This window comes from Tetrao urogallus (genome assembly GCF_951394365.1).
Source record: "Tetrao urogallus genome assembly, chromosome: 5".
In the NCBI taxonomy this organism is placed as follows: Eukaryota; Metazoa; Chordata; class Aves; order Galliformes; family Phasianidae; genus Tetrao; species Tetrao urogallus.
The window spans coordinates 48,550,615-48,566,453 of record NC_136818.1 but is presented as its reverse complement, the minus strand read 5'-3'; positions in this window follow the sequence as shown (position 1 = coordinate 48,566,453).

Here is a 15,839-nt window from a genome sequence, read left to right as displayed (position 1 = left end):
AAAGGTATCTTCAGAGGGTCAGTGAAGCCTGCTGTCCAGACAGGGAGTTTTCTTGGGGCATTGTGGCACTACTGTAGAGGCTGTGCAGGCATAGAGGCCAAGTAGCGCAGGGAGAGGGCAGCAGCATGCTGTTGGTGTGGGCCATCTCTAGCTGTGAGGCCAGAAAACAGTAAGAAACATACAGAGGTGTAAAGAACAGCATTTTAAGTAGTCGCAAAAACATCTTAGTGTCATTCAGTTATTTTTGGAATTACCAGCAAAACAAGATTATTCTGACTTCCAAAAGCCCTGTCTTTCACTTAGGGATTTTCCTTTCCCTCCACACCTCACAGTCACCTCGCACAAATCCTTCATCCTCAGGAAAAGGGCAGGAAAGCCCAGGATTATCCTGTGAAGTCCTCGGAGTCTCTTCAGGACACTTCCTCTTGGAGCAGCCATCTCTGGCTTCACATGATGTCCTGCACCCTGCGTCAGGCACCATCTGCTTGACACAGCATCTCTTGCTGAGGCCATGCTACCCAGAGGCATCTCACCAAGGCACGAACAGGTCTGCCAGCTCTGCCTGGTTCTTGAGCAGGGCTTGTGGTGTGGGACCAGATCCAGCAGGAAGTTAAGGCTTGGTTTGGCACGGGGAGGGGTTCTGAATGAGCACCAATGTGCTGTGATATTGATTGTGAAACCAAGAGCTGGGGGGGACTTATGGGAGTAACTCAAAGTCACAATCCAGGGAGACATTTGAGGTCAAGATCTAGGTGTAAATAATTGAAAATGAAGGAGGGAAGAGAAATGTAAAAAACAGAGCACACAGCTGTGTTTAAAGAAGAACAGAGGACTTGAGAAAAGAATAGGTAGCTCTGGGACCTGAGGGCAATGTTGATTGCATGGGCGGCACCTGGGCCATAAATCTTGGCACGGCTGCAGACCAGCAGATGTTTTGAAGCTGCTGGGATACTGCTGTCTGATTTGCCTGTGACATGCCCAACCTGGCTACACAAAGGCCCACAGCTGAGTGGTGTCACTCTGACAGCTCAGTTCCACCATACTGCTTTCTCATTCCCATTCCTAAAAAGAACTGGCATTGAAAATATGATGAAAAAGGCTCATGAGTTGAGGTAAGGACAGGGATGTCACTCACCAATTACTGTCATGGGCAAAACAGACTTAATGTAGAGAGATGAACATAATTTATTGAGTATTGCTTACAAACTAGAGTAGCGAGAGCTAAAAGAAAACTGCAAATGCTGTCACCCCATCCAACCCTGTCCTATCTCCTCTCTCTGAGTGGTGCGGCGGAATGGAGGCTGCAGTCAGTCTATAATGCTTTGACTTTGCTGCGGTGCTATGCCTTGGTGTGGTCTGCCATGGTGGCCTGAGGCAGCGTGCCGGGAGAAGGAGTCTGTGACTGGCAGCCTCAGCAGGGCTACTTGAGGCAGTGTTGCCACCAGAGATTTGTATTAAATTACAGTATGAATTTTACTACAGATGCTGGAAAAACCATAGGGTAGTGGTGGATAATCATACTGCTTCTGGTTTTGCTGAATCATTATAGTGCCTGTTCTCCTTCACATTGACTTCCTTTGAAGTACAGAGAGCTGAATGTAAGTTTGATTAGTTACTGAATGCCAGGACAGAAAAGGCAGAGGATGATGGGAGCTTGACAAATGGAAATAAGTTTTCTGTAGAGAATAATTCAAGCTTTCTTGTACAGTGTGTGACTTTTCCCTAATGCTGTAATGCTTAAATCATTGCATTTTGAACAGCCATCTGTTCAAGAAGCTTTCACTGCCCTGACAAATTATATACAAATTATATAGAGATCCCGAGAAATCTGTGTTTATAGAAGCTGGTTCCTCATTAAACAATTCCAGCACTAACTTTACTTTTTAACAAATTACTGCTGTTATATTTTGGTAATCTCTGTCTAAACAGAATAATGTCAGTGACTAATACAGTCATCTGTTACACAGCATCAACAATTTCCCAGCAACTTCCCACTCACCCTTTGGCCGGTTTCAGGCAAATCTGATGGTGGCCTGACATTCTTAAAAGACAGCAAGTTTCCCCAGGTGTGAAAACACAGTGGGGTTATCAGCTTATTTGGACTTCCTGTAATGATATCATACCCACTTTCCCCAGACAAATAACCAAAGGACTGAGCACTTCCGAAGGCACAGCTGCCAGCATTGTGCAAGCAGAAGAGTTAATCGGATGCCAGTCTCCTGTGGTTGTAGATTATGTCTGGACTCCCTGATGTCAAATTTAAGTGAACTTGCACCATAACTCTTTCTTCGTTATAAAATCTCCCTCCTTATTGTCTGGTTTTATGCCATTTGGAGAATGTGCTTTGGCTGGAATCCTACTGTCAGATCTTCGAGTTGTTCAGTGGGAATGAATTGATTTGGAGAAGCAATAATGTCAAAGACAGAGTGCTATACAGGAGGCAGAGCAATCAAATAAGTCTGCATTAATTGCTACTGGATTGCAGTTTTATTGCCTTGCAGTGGAGCAGAGGAAGTAGAGGATGGAGTGGAGCAGAGGAAGTGATGCAGGGGAATTCTTTAGTGCTCTCAATGCCTGCTTTGAACAACTTTCGCACCAAAATATATATCAGTGTTTGTGAGCTGGTTAACTATAGCAAGGGCTAAGTAGTTCTTGCTGTAAACCTGTGTGGGTCACAGTTGTGGAACTGCAGGAGAGACTGTTCCAGCTATGCAGGCAGTACTGTGCATTCTGCCTTGCTGTTTCTGGGGAGCTGAGGAGCTCTCATCTGCAGGAGAACAGGGGCCTTAAAACTTTGGTGTTGTGGAGAGGTGGGGATGTCAGTGTTGGAGGAGTCTGCTGGCATGCCTGTATATCTCTTTCCAGGATTGAAGAGGCCAAAGGTCACTCCACAGAATTTCTTCATCCCACAGAATCCATTTCTTCACGAGGAATGTAAGCATGGTCATTCTGAAAGCCTATTTTCTTGTCTCATGATGTTTTCCTTTGACTTTAAGGAGCCTATTTCTGGTATTTTGCTGGATTTTATTTGCATGGAGTAGAATAATTTAAATTTCATTCTTTTATATAACTAGCCTACCCCTTGGGGCAACTCTGAATCTACAGAGGTCTGCGGACTTCTATTCATTACTGGTTTCAATCTTCTCTTTCTTACTGTGTGTGTGTGTGTGATAGATTAATATAAACTAACCACTGATCAAATGTTTTCTGATGGCAATAACTGAAAAGGCAATGGAATGTGCAGAAATTGTTCCACAACTTTCTTATTAGCTTTTCTTAGTATCTTCTTGCTTCTCTGCCACAGAATCTATAGCTGCCTCTCTTACAGATGCGTGTTTATGCCCACAGCAGATCCATAGAGATCTCTGTTCAGGAATAGAATGGAAAGCATCTGCCAAGACCACAGGTGTGATCTCTTTGGAAAGTGAGTAGAGGAACAGAGACTGAGGAGAAGTTTCACCGTTTGGTGTCTAAACAGTGTTTCATGCTCAATTAATTTTCTGTTGGCAAATAGGCAGGTGTACTATCCTTACATAACGCTATTGACATTATTGCCAGCTAAGTTCTAAGGGCATCTGGAAAGAAAAGTGCTTGTAACTCTTTAAGATTTGAATGGTATGTCCAGATCAGCTTGCTGAGACAGAATTTTGAAAAAAAAGTATGCAAATTAAAAATCAAATTGCTTGCCAACTACTGGTTACCTGTGCTAATACTTGCAGGCTCTTTAAGGATCCTGGCTGCACAATAACTTCAGGGAGGTCTGAAGGTGAAGTTTCTGGGCTGTGATTCTCAGGTATGTAGTAGTGAAGGCTTTGTGACTACCATTTATATTCTGGGAGTTGGAAGAATCTGGGGTGTAATTGCATGGAATTGGGAGTTTATGTAAGTCATGACTGGTTCGTGGTTCAGAACAAAACCCAAGCATTTTACTGCTTTGTTTGCTGTGCAAATGTACTTCCCTACCCCATGGTTGCACTCCAAGGTGCCAGCACTGGTAGAATCCTTACCCATGCAAAGCAGGGAATTTTTTGCCTTTTGGCAGGATAAGGGAGATTTCTCTTCCACAGGCCTTTGAGTATCTTGTGTAAATCAATAAGATGTCAAGTTTTCTGTTAAAACATTGATTCTAAATAGGTTTTATTTTTGCTTATGTTTTGTTTGAGTGGTTAAGATTTCCGGAGAACCTACTGGAAGAACTCCCACTGAATTCAATGTGTACAAGATCAGACTTGCTGGGCTGTTTGTTCCAGGGCATAGAATACTTCTGCTTCTTCTGAGATTTGCTGGTAAGGTGAATTTTGTTTGACATACAAAAAATATTTTCCAATCACATTTCCATTTGTATCTATTAATTCACTACAGCAAACTTACAACCTAGCTCCTGCTGTTTCCTGACCTTTGACCAAATGTGCTAATAGCTTCCCTATTAACAGTAACTAGATGCAGAATTTCAGATAGTACTAACTTTGTAACAAGGCTTGTATTTATTTTTTCCTTTTTTGTTTTTTTCTTCATCAGGGACTGTTCTGATTCTGCAGGAGTTTGAATGAAAAAAAAAAAAATAGCACAGATGAATTGCTGCATTAATTTAAAAGAAAAAAGTCATGACGTCAATATGCAACCAAAAAATTATTCTTACAGGAATCTCTAAGTTATGAAAACATTTCTAAAATGTGAACGTCAAGCCCCCAGTACTGTTCACTGCAGTTTTTGCAGGGGTGATTGGATTTGATCTGTTTGCTCCATGTGGTGCTTAAAGCTCAAACCTTCTCAGCAGTGGTTGGACTTTGCATTCAAGTTCTGACAATTTACAGAGGTGCCAGCCTAAAAGTTTAAACAACATGGGCATGTTTTTTCATGCATCAGTGCAGAAGTATTGAATTCAGCAGAGTTTCTCTCATTTAACTAGAAGGGAATTTAGTGTTGTTTTTTTCTAGTTTTAGTGACTTTACTGAGTGGAAAAGGAAAATAACATCATGACACTAGTGGTTACCTTTCTCATTACGGAATATGATTCTTTTTTTCAGTGATATTTAAATAGATTTATTCATTCACATTTTACTTATGCAGACACAGGTCCACTGCCTCACTGGAATCCAGGAAGGGTAAAGTAGGGCTTTGAAGCATGTAGCTGCTCCTACCCTAATTGCACAAAGGAAGCCAACTCGAGCTTGAAGTGCAAGGAAAGTCAGAGGGACTCAGCAGAAACTGTGCCTGTAATGTGAGGTTTAGCTTGTAGCTCTGAGAGGTGTGTGGATGCCACGGTGCCCTGTGCCTTGATAGAGAGCAGCCTTATGCAGGGCTTGCTGTGCCATATGCTCCTACAGCTCTATAGGCAGGGCAGTGGCACGTCCTGGAAGAAGATGAGAGACAACGTCTTGCTAGGAGGGAATAAAAGAGCTGTTTGCTGATTTTGAATAGCCTTATGCTAAGTCAGTGAAAAAAAGAAAGAGATAGAAAGAAAAAAAAGATAAAGAAAGAAAAAGCTTTCTGTCATGTTGAAAAGGCACTTGGGCAGTGCACTGATGTTTGTCTTTGCACCTAGCTTTAAGACAGCTCAGACAAAGGAAGAAAGGAAATGAAGCCTGTGTGTGGTTTTATAGTGGTCGAAGAGAGATCTGCATACCACTGCAAATAAACTTTTGCTTGGGATGAGAACTGAGGGAAGGAAGCAAACAAACAGAGAAAGCAAATCTCAAGCAGGCAGCCAAAAGAAAGCAAACCACTTCCATGTAAACAGTCATGGAAACTGTGGCTAGTATGTCATACCAAGCTCTGATGAAGAGGCAGCATCTGAGACTTCAGCAGGTTGATTCTGTTCACAACATCTCACTCCTCTCTTTTTCAGTCACAATGAGTGAAATATTTGGAGGTGGGAGTGCTTGTACCACAGCGAAGTGGAACTGCTCCAAAGGGGAATTGAGAAGTTGTGAAGTGGGAATATGGAGGGACTTAGCTAGCTCTGGTTAGACTGACCAGATGTTTGGTTTTTAAGGGGCAGAGGGGAAAGAACCTTCATGCATTGTTGTAAGGGAGAGGAAGAGATGCTGCTGTATTGAGCAGTGGAGGAGCTTGAGTGAAGATTCCTGTGTTCTGACAAGAAATAATGATGGAAGGAGGGTAAAAATGGCTAATACTACTGCATATTGGGTGAACATTTTCTGTCTTGCTAGCAAGACATCTGAAGCTTTTTATCAGGATAGGAGTGCTTACTGTGACAGTGGTCTAGCTATTTGTAAAGCAATTGTATTACCTACTGCCTGAGAAACATGGCATAATTGTTCAGCTCCTCTTCTTTTCTGTTTACTCATCACATTTTCTCCTGATGTCTATTTCCAGAGTGCTTGATTGCTCTGCCCATACCTGAGCTGATGACATCAATGGCTCTGCAGACATATCATGTCTCTTCTTTCATCTCCTTGGTGCTAGCCTGGTTGCTTCTACAAAGTACAAACTTCTTAAGACTGCTTTACAGAGAAGGCAGGAAACAGGAGAGTAATAACACTGGAAATGGCCTATTGTTTCTTCTCTGGCAAATTCCCTCGGGACAGCAGTTCTGGGAATCAGCTCTCTATGTGAAGTTGTTGTGAGATGTATTGGTGGCACATGCCATGGTGAATTTGCCAGGCACAGAGGGAGTCTGTTGGGGAAAAGAGCAAAGAAGCACACTAAGCTGTCTCCAGAAGCAAACCTTCAGAAATGCTCTGCAAAGGTGCCTGAAACTTAAAATTTTTCCTTTGGTAAAGATGAAAGGCAGGACTTCCGACCCTTACTTCTGACTAGGATGGAAACTTGGGCTTCTGTACTTCATAGAAGTACATTTTATGATAGACAAGAGAAAATGAAGATCCTTGAGGGAAGGCTAAGAAAATTCCTCTTCCTTCCAAAACTGCCTTGCAGGATCAGTGGAAAATTTCTGTTCAGAACAAGATCCTTGGCAAGGATACACCACCGCCAGGTGAGAAGCAGATGCCCTCAAGGTCAGGCAAAGCATTTCGACATTCTTCTTCCTGTTTGCTCCAGGTATATCTCAGCAAATAAAACTGAGAACCATCTTGCCTGTCATCCTGAACTGCACATGCTGGTGATTTCCAAGCAAGAAGATGCATACATAACAGGTAGGAGAGGCTGAGAAACTCTCTGCCAAGCTTTTTCTGTTTCCAGAACAATTACTTGATTCAGTCCCTGAGTGCTCTCAAATTACTATAGAGGAAGAACATATTTGGGAGTAGCTCGTAGCAATTGTCCTGTTGGTGACAGACTGGTCCCTGATGGTGTCCTTCCTGAGCACACAGGGAGTGAGCTGCATGTAGGGCTTACTGGAGAGGGCTAAGAGAACAGACTGGGCTTTGCTGTGCGGTGATGCATAGCCATCAATCTCTTGCCCCAATGGAGGACAGGCAGAGGAGCTGCACCTTAGGGAAAAAGCACAGGGCTGGCATATGATGGCCTTTAAAGAGCAATTGAATTGATGACCTCTATAGTATATCAACAAAAAGACCTCAGATATTCTGCTGTATTTCTGTCCTCAGCACTGGGGATGCCAGCGTTCATGGCAGAAAGTTAAATACATCCCAAGAAAGCAGCCTGAGATTTGGGAATAGGAAGGTGAAGGAGAAAGATGCGTGACTGTACATGCAGTTTTGCTATTATTTTTGACACCATCATTTAACAGTGAAGGAGGAACCCAAGTTTTTGCAGTTGTGGCCTATATAGAGCCATTGTCATGTCATTTAACATGTGAAAGTTTTATCTGCTGCTTTAAGTGCTGTGGCTGCAGCTGTTTGAACAGTCTAGCTTTCTGAAAGTCAGTAAAATCTCTTCATTTGCAGTTTTATTTATTGGAAATTAAAAATATGGGAAAATGGATTGAAATTAGCTCAGTAAAAGCCACACCCAAATATATATTTCTTTTGATGCTTAGGTCCTATAATTATTTTGGGCCAACATCCCATTAGACATCAGACTTGTATGTATTGTCTTTCTTCTTCCTTTCTCCTTCTATATTAGGCAAAAGGAAGTTCTGTTCCTGTGCTCATTTACCATGACGCAACACATTACAGCCTTTTGGTTTTGGCTTTTTCCTGCACATCTCAAAACCTGAGATGTCTTCAGTTCTGTATTTTTATTCTTCTCATGCACAGATGGAACTGAATTTTCTGCAGCCGTTACATAACACGGCTATTAGGTGCTACCAGCTGTCTTGGAGATCTGGTCTGAGTCCTTTGGCAAGTAGACATTGTCCTGTTAGGATTCTACTGTAACTTACATTGGTAAAAATTAAAAATTATGCTATAGAAGTGAACGAGTTAGGCCAGCCATCTAAACATGGGGAAAATTTGAGCTAAAAAATTTCCAAGGGACAATTCCTTGTAATAAGTTTAAGTATTATTTAATGCCTGTTGTAAACAAGGAAGCACTTTGACTATGTCTAGATGTGTACAATTAGCTGTGGTTAGCTACATTACTTACAGCAGATGTTTGGGAAATATTCTATCCTGGCATTGGTCAGGCTAAAGCAGAAAAATAGCAATCAAGCACTACAGACACCTTAAGATCTGTTTTATCTCTTCTTACTTTCATTTGCAGTTAAGTCTTTTTTTTTTTCTTTTTTTTTCTTTTTTTTTTTTTTTTTAATTTAAATATTTCGTCTACTCTTCTTCTTATACAGACTCCACATTCCCATGGATCAGATACCATTATGCTGCCTCTTGCAATATCTGCAGTCTGCTGCCACATCTCAGAGCTGCCAGGATCTGACCTGGACCTGCTGCTCTCTCCAGATTATCTGCTTGTCTCTAACTCTACCAGGCATGGTAACTACCCCACTTTGCTTCTAGACACTCCACGTAAAGCCTCCATAGGGGACAGCAAAGCATTATTGGCATGGTGCATGTAGTTCTAGGATATTGAAAAAAATCCACCTTATGACAGAGTAAGCCTGAAGGTACCTGCATTTAGTGCAGTCACAGGGTGCTCTTGGTTGGTACTCATCCAGTGCACTTACGAACAAGGCCTCAAGATCCTAAATCTGTGACTTAGCTGAAAGCACCCTAATGCTGGGATACTAAGGCTTTTGACATAGTCTCCTATAACATCCTTCTCTCCAAATTGGAAAGATGTGGGTTTGATGGTTGGAATGCTCAATGGACAAGGAACTGGTTGTGAGATCATACCCAGAGAGTGGTGGTCAGTGGTTCAATATTGGGATGGGGATCAGTGGCAAGTAGTGTCCCCCAGATGTCAGTACTGGGACTGGTGCTCTTTAACATCTTCGTTAATTACATTAATAGTGGAATCGAGTGCACCTTCAGCAAGTTTGCAGATGACACCAAGCTGTGTGGTGCAGGCGACATGCCTGGGAGATTGGATGCCATTCAGAGAGACCTAGACAGGCTGAGCAGTAGGCTTGATAAGGTTCAACAAATCCAAGTGCAGGTTCTTGCACCTGGATTATGGCAACTCCCACTGTCAGTACAAGCTGGAGGAAGAAAGGATTTATCACAGCCCTGCTGAAAGGACTTGGTAAGCTGGATGTGAGCCAGCAATGTGCCTTCACAGCCCAGAAAGCTAACTGTATCCTTGGCTGCACCAAAAGAAGCACGGTCAGCAGGGTGAGGGAGGTGATCCTGCCCATCTGCTCTGCACTGGTGAGACCTCACCTGGATTACTGCATCCAGATGTGGAATCCTCAGTACAGGAGAGACATGAATCTGCTAGAGCATATCCAGAGGATGTCCACAAATGTGATCCATGAGACAGAACATCTCCCCTGTATGGACAGGCTGAGAGAGCTGGGGCTGTTCAGCCTGGAGAATAGATGGCTCCAGGGGGACCTGAGAGCAGTCTTTCAGTATTTAAAGGGTGAGCTGTAAGAAGGAAGGGAACAGACTCTTTAGAAGGTCTATTTTGATAGGGCAGGGGAAAATGGTTTCAAATTGAAAGAAGGGAAATTGAAATTGGATATAAGCAAGGTTTTTACAGTATGGCAGGAGACTTTCACAGAGGAGGTCAAATTGTGATTGTCTGGCTCTGATATTAAGGCAAAGTTTAAAAGGGAAAAAAAGGAATTCTACAGCTGAGTCTGGAGTGCTGGACTGAGTGTGGTGCCTGCACAAGCTCCTCCTCTTTAGGTTCTGTTTAGGCAGCACATCTAATCAGCAAGTGATAACAGTGTATGTTCCTGTGAAAATACAGACTTGGTCTGGGACTCTCTTGGGACTCTCCTGTCCTGTATCTGCCTCCTTCTCAGCCTGGAATCTGGCCAGGTCCTTTCCAGCTCAGCCTTAGGTTCCTGCTTGCATCCCGTATCTAATCAGCTGACATTTCTAGCTAGATCCCTACTATGTATTTATAGTTCTTCCTAATTATTAGGACCGTCTTCCTACAGTCTCAAGCTAATCTGTCCTACATCTGCTCCGTGACAATGTTACCTTGAACCCTTGGACAGAGATCTATTGTCTCTAAGTCATCAGCACTGCTAATCCCCCAGTGAGGCAGGCACGTGGATAAAGAAAAACATATCATGAAGTTAGAAAGTGAATTTTGACAAGTGTTTGTGTTCTGGACATCTGTACTACTGTGGCCACATAAAGCAATAGCGTGTAAATGTCAAAATATAGATATATCAGCGTCTGCAGTTGCAGTGCATTTGCAGTAATGCTCTGCATGTTTTAACATGGATGTTTAAATGCCACTGTAAATACAGAGCTTTGACAGGTTAGTAGATTTGTGGAGGGGTAGCTGAGATTGTCAAATGCTACTGATATCTAAACCACAACACACCTATAAGTCCCCACAGAATGACATTTTAGATATTAGTGGAGTCCAGTGGTGGATTGCTTTGCTGAATCAGGATTTATTTTGGCTTATGACAAATACTGTAACTGATGGGCCATTATCTGGAAGTGTGTTAGCTATGTGACTGCTTTCAACTTTCTAGAACTGTGTTCTTCCTTACATTTCCCTACATTTTCTTCCCAACATCTCCAATCATTTAGATCCAAACGTCAGATCAGATCCCTGTCTGGGCTTGTGCTCCAAAGACTGTTTGGAATCTGAAGTTATGCTGGTAACAAACTGGCTCACCAGAATCATCTGACAACTGATGCTAGCCTCCCCTCAGGGCAGAGACAGATCACAAAATAATTACATCTGTAGGGCCTTAATTATGTAATCTGTAGTCTGTGCCTAACTAGGGACATGAGTCACACCAGAATTGGGTGACATGCAGGATAAATGGGTATTTGGGAACATTATTCCTGTTTCCCAGTAGTCTTTGTTCATCTAGATTATTGCAGAGAGAAAAGTCAATGCTGTCATTTAGGAAGCAGACTGGATTTTCTCCTGGCATTGTTATAAATGTTTATGCTGTCCTACTGTCCTGTTATTTCTATAAGCATAAAACTTGTACTGTGTTATCACTTCACCTTAGCTGCTTACTTAGATCTGACTGGGCCTTGCTTTTCCATTGCAGATATATTAGCTGAACAACTTGCCATTGTAGACCTGAGACATAACTGTAATTCACCTTAGAATCACAGAATCATTAAGGTTGGAAAAGACCCATAAGACCATGTAGTCCAACTGTCAACCCATCACCACTAGGCCCACTGATCGTATCCATCAGAGCCATATCTGTTTCTTGAACACTTCCAGGGACAATGACTCCACCACCTCCCTGGGCAGCTTGTGCCAGTGCATCAGCACTCCTTCTGAGAGGAAAGTTTTCCTAATATCCAACCTGAACCTCCTCTGCTGCAACTTAAAGCCATTACCTTTTCTCTTTTCACTGTTACCTGGATAAAAAGGCTGACCTTCACCTCAATACCTTCTTAATGCTTCTGCTTCATGAAGGAAGAATAGTTGGGAGCACTGGAAGTCTTCAGTAACAGCTTGTGGCTGTTGCCAACAGAGCAATGACATACTGCATGATGTCCTGGCTGCACACGGGGCTGGCAGCTGATGCAAGGCACGTGTGGAGTTAGGCTTTAGGAACATAGCACCTTTTTTGACTGCAGTGTTCCAGCAAAGTAGGAGGAGCTGATTAATGATTCAGAAATTCATTAAAATGGTTCACAAAGAGCTGCAGTCACAAGAAGCATAAGACTGACGTTGAAATGAAATGTTATAGACTAATTCTAGGAAATAACTTATTTTAGAAAAGTCATACCTACATCAATTTTTCTGGTGATAGTCTTCCTGCATCTTCTAAGTAAATACTGAGAAAATGGATGAAGTAGCAAAGGTGTCATGGCGGGGGGTCAAAGGACTCTGGTTAGTGCAGTGTGTTAATAATATCTTATTCTCGTAATATATAACAGAACTCCAGTGACCTAATGATTCAGTAAAAGTTGAGAAACACATTTCAGTTCCAACTGAATATTTGTGGCATTACTACAAGAAGAATGAGGCAGGAAAGAGTACGCTTCAGCAGAACCATAGCATGACAGCAGAATAAAGAAAACAGATGCATAGAACCCTTTTAGATCACTTATCTAAACTAGGGAAATACAAAGTTTACCGTGATGAATGCGAAATTTCTCCTGGAAATTCAAATCCGATGCACTGTAATTCCCAAATATTTCATACAGAGACCAATTCCGTGGGGATTCTCATGCACCAGTATTTAGAGAATATGTAAAAATGTGCTGGAATAGGCTAAGACCTTGTTATGACAGCAGATTTTGCCATTTATAAAATATTTACGAAAGGTGCCTTGTGAGGGACTAAGGAAATTTATTTCAACCAATTTATTATTGTTCTGGCATCCATTTTTGGAACTTAAGCAGAATTTATGCTGTTAGTGCTTCCTTTGTTGAGATGGTAATAATACCTCTGCAGAAATGTAGCTATATTTAAAATGACGGACTGACTCGAGCGTTTAAAATGCTGAAGAGAGTAAGGACAGACATAAATAATATACCAGCATTTTTACAAATTACAGTATGGAGTTAAAATATAGTATTGCAATAACACTTGATTGTTTGCAAAAGTAGACAATTTATATAGCCATGCTGTATGTTTTTTCCTAAATTACTTGCAGAAATGCTGTGAACATAAGAATTACTTGTTCAATTGGCCTTACTTGTTTTCACAGAATAAGGCAATCACAGAATGGTTGAGGTAGGAAGGGATGTCTGGAGATCATCTCATACAGCCTCACTGCTCTAGCAAAATTCTCTTCAGCACATTGCCTGGACACAGTCCTAGGTAGGTGTTGAATATCTCCAGGAGAGGAGACTCCAGCTTCTCTGAGCAACTCATTCCAGTCTCCCTCACAGAAAAGAAGTTTTTCCTCATGTTCAGTCAAAGCTGCTTGTGTTTCTGTTTCAGTTTGTGCTTATTGCCCTTCCTAACTTAATGATTGACGTAAGTCGTCTTCTCTATGTAAAAGGCTATTGTAAAAAGGAAAAGGAACAATCTCTTCCCCATATCATAGTAGATACGACAAGGTGTAGACAACTGCAGCTGCACCAAGGATTCTCCAACATTAAGACAGACTTCTTAACAGTGGAGATTTTGAAGCATCAGTGTGAATTTCCTGGAGAGATTTGAAATCTCCATCTCTGGAGATAAAGCAAAAACATCTTAGTTAATCTTGCTTTGAGGCATGGGGTTGGAATAAGTGACCTTTCTAAGTCTTTTGATTCTGAGAAAGTAACAAGCAGCTTTTAAGGCAGGGTTCTCTGTGTTTATTTTAATGAGGCTGGAATTTCCAACTCATTTTTTCTAAATAGGAACTCGCATTAGAGTTCACTGTTCAACAGGAATAATTCTTGGATTTCACCTTAGCTGGAAGACTTAATTTCCTGTTTGATATCATAGACAATATTGTATTGTCAAAGAAGAAATTCCCAGATATCTTATTCAAAACAAAACAACAACAGAAGAAGAAACATCCAAAAAATCCCAACGGACAGGGTAGTGTGACAAAGTAAAAAACTTTCTAGTATAACATTGCCTTTAAGCAAGTTATTTCCTTTAGCTATCAACTGTTATCTGATCCTAACTACATTTATGCCCACAGAAGAATGTAGATACCTCATATTTCAGTGTCTAAAAGTGAGTTCCCAGTGCTGAGCTGCCGATCCCCTGTGGCTTAGCAGGTTCACAAACCAGACAATTCTCTATCTGCCTTACCTGCAGCATGCAGACTGTTTCATAATGTGATGACCCAGTAGAGGAATAAGAATTCCCTGGAATAGAAAGAATCAATTTCATATGTACTCAGCAATGAATACTTGATTAGACATGATGGAACAGCTTCAAGAGGTGTCCTCAGATAGCCCAAGCTCATGCTTCTGGGAGATGGGAGACTTGAATGCAATTTTCTTTGCTAAACCAAGGAAGGGGATTCCAGCCAGGTTCTGCCACACCTTATGAGTTCTAAAATCTACTGTGCCAATGTGTGTACAGTTAGAGTGGAAGAATGGGAAAGAATATTTGACTTGCATTTCTGTGTCTGGTGGTGTGGCCAGACACTAATGTGATAAGCGTTATCCCATTTTAGAATAGGACTTTTAATCCAAGAAGGTTATTTGAGTATTTTTAGATTCAAGAAGCCTGCTTTTGCTTTTTGGCTCTGTCATGGACTCCCCCTGTAGATTTATTTCTTCTAAAGCTGTCTGTAAGTCTGCCCAGATTTGTTAACATATAAGTTGATGACTGATTAGATCCTTGGGTGGAATGGTGCCTAGAAAAGAAAAGTTTTTTTGATTTTAGTGATAGTTTGCCTTTTTGATCCAATTGCTGTCTTGAATCTGTGTAAAGCAGGATTTCACATGAATTCCTATTTTGAACTGCTTACAGCTTCTAAAGCTTACTTTTCTTTGCTGAAATTTTCTGGAGATGGTTGCTGCCTGAACATAATATATTGATTTACTTTGACCAGCAAAATTTTCAGTCACAGTTGGAAGAACCATTTCCTCCATGTATTTTAAAAATGACCCCTCTTTCTTTGGAATAGGTCCATAGCTCAGAAGAAAGTAGGAAAACATTATTTCCTTCTGAAAAATGCTTTTGCACATTTTGTTGGTAGTTCATTTGGACTTCAGTGAGTTCAGAGACAGTGAAAACCGAATTTCCTGGAGGATCTGTACATATTTATTGTGATGTGTGTAGGGATGCCATTAGAGGAGGGAACAGGTCTCTGAAAGACTTCAGCCCCTATGCAGAACAGAGTCTTTACTTTTTGTCTAGCCTCAAAATTCCAACTCATTAACTGACTCATCTGTTTTCATTCCCAAATGAAGAAAAAAAAAAAAAAAAAAATCCTAAGAATTTGCACAGACAGCAGGCTCATAGAGTCTCACAAACTGAAAAAGAAAGCAATGAGGAAAGGAGAAACAGCCCCACAAATTTTGTGTGTCTCTCCTTGGCTCTCCCCTGCAGTCCCACTGCAGGTCACCAGGTAAATGTGGTGCTGTCTCCTGCACTCCATAGACGCTGAGACACAAGTACCTCGCAGGGGGGTCACAGCTCAGGGAGACTAGAAAGCACCTGTTAGCATAACTGTTCAACAAGTTAATTAACACATGCTTTCCAAAAGGGTGCCTGAGTGCCTGTCCCTGTAACCTATTACTTACACTGCATTGAGCAACACTGCTCATTCCTTTCTTCATGGGATGTTTGGAAGTTTCTTATAGCAGCATGTCTGGTGGCAGGGAAAGGCCTTTTGAGTGCTGCAGGGAGACTGGAATGAATTCCTACAAGAAGGCCCTTTCTCAGGAGAAATATCTCAGAAAGGGAGCTGTGTACCTTCCACAAAAGAAAAAGCTTCCTTGCTAAATTATTTATGCTAACGAAAAGGATAATATGTGGAGTACTTTGCAAGCACT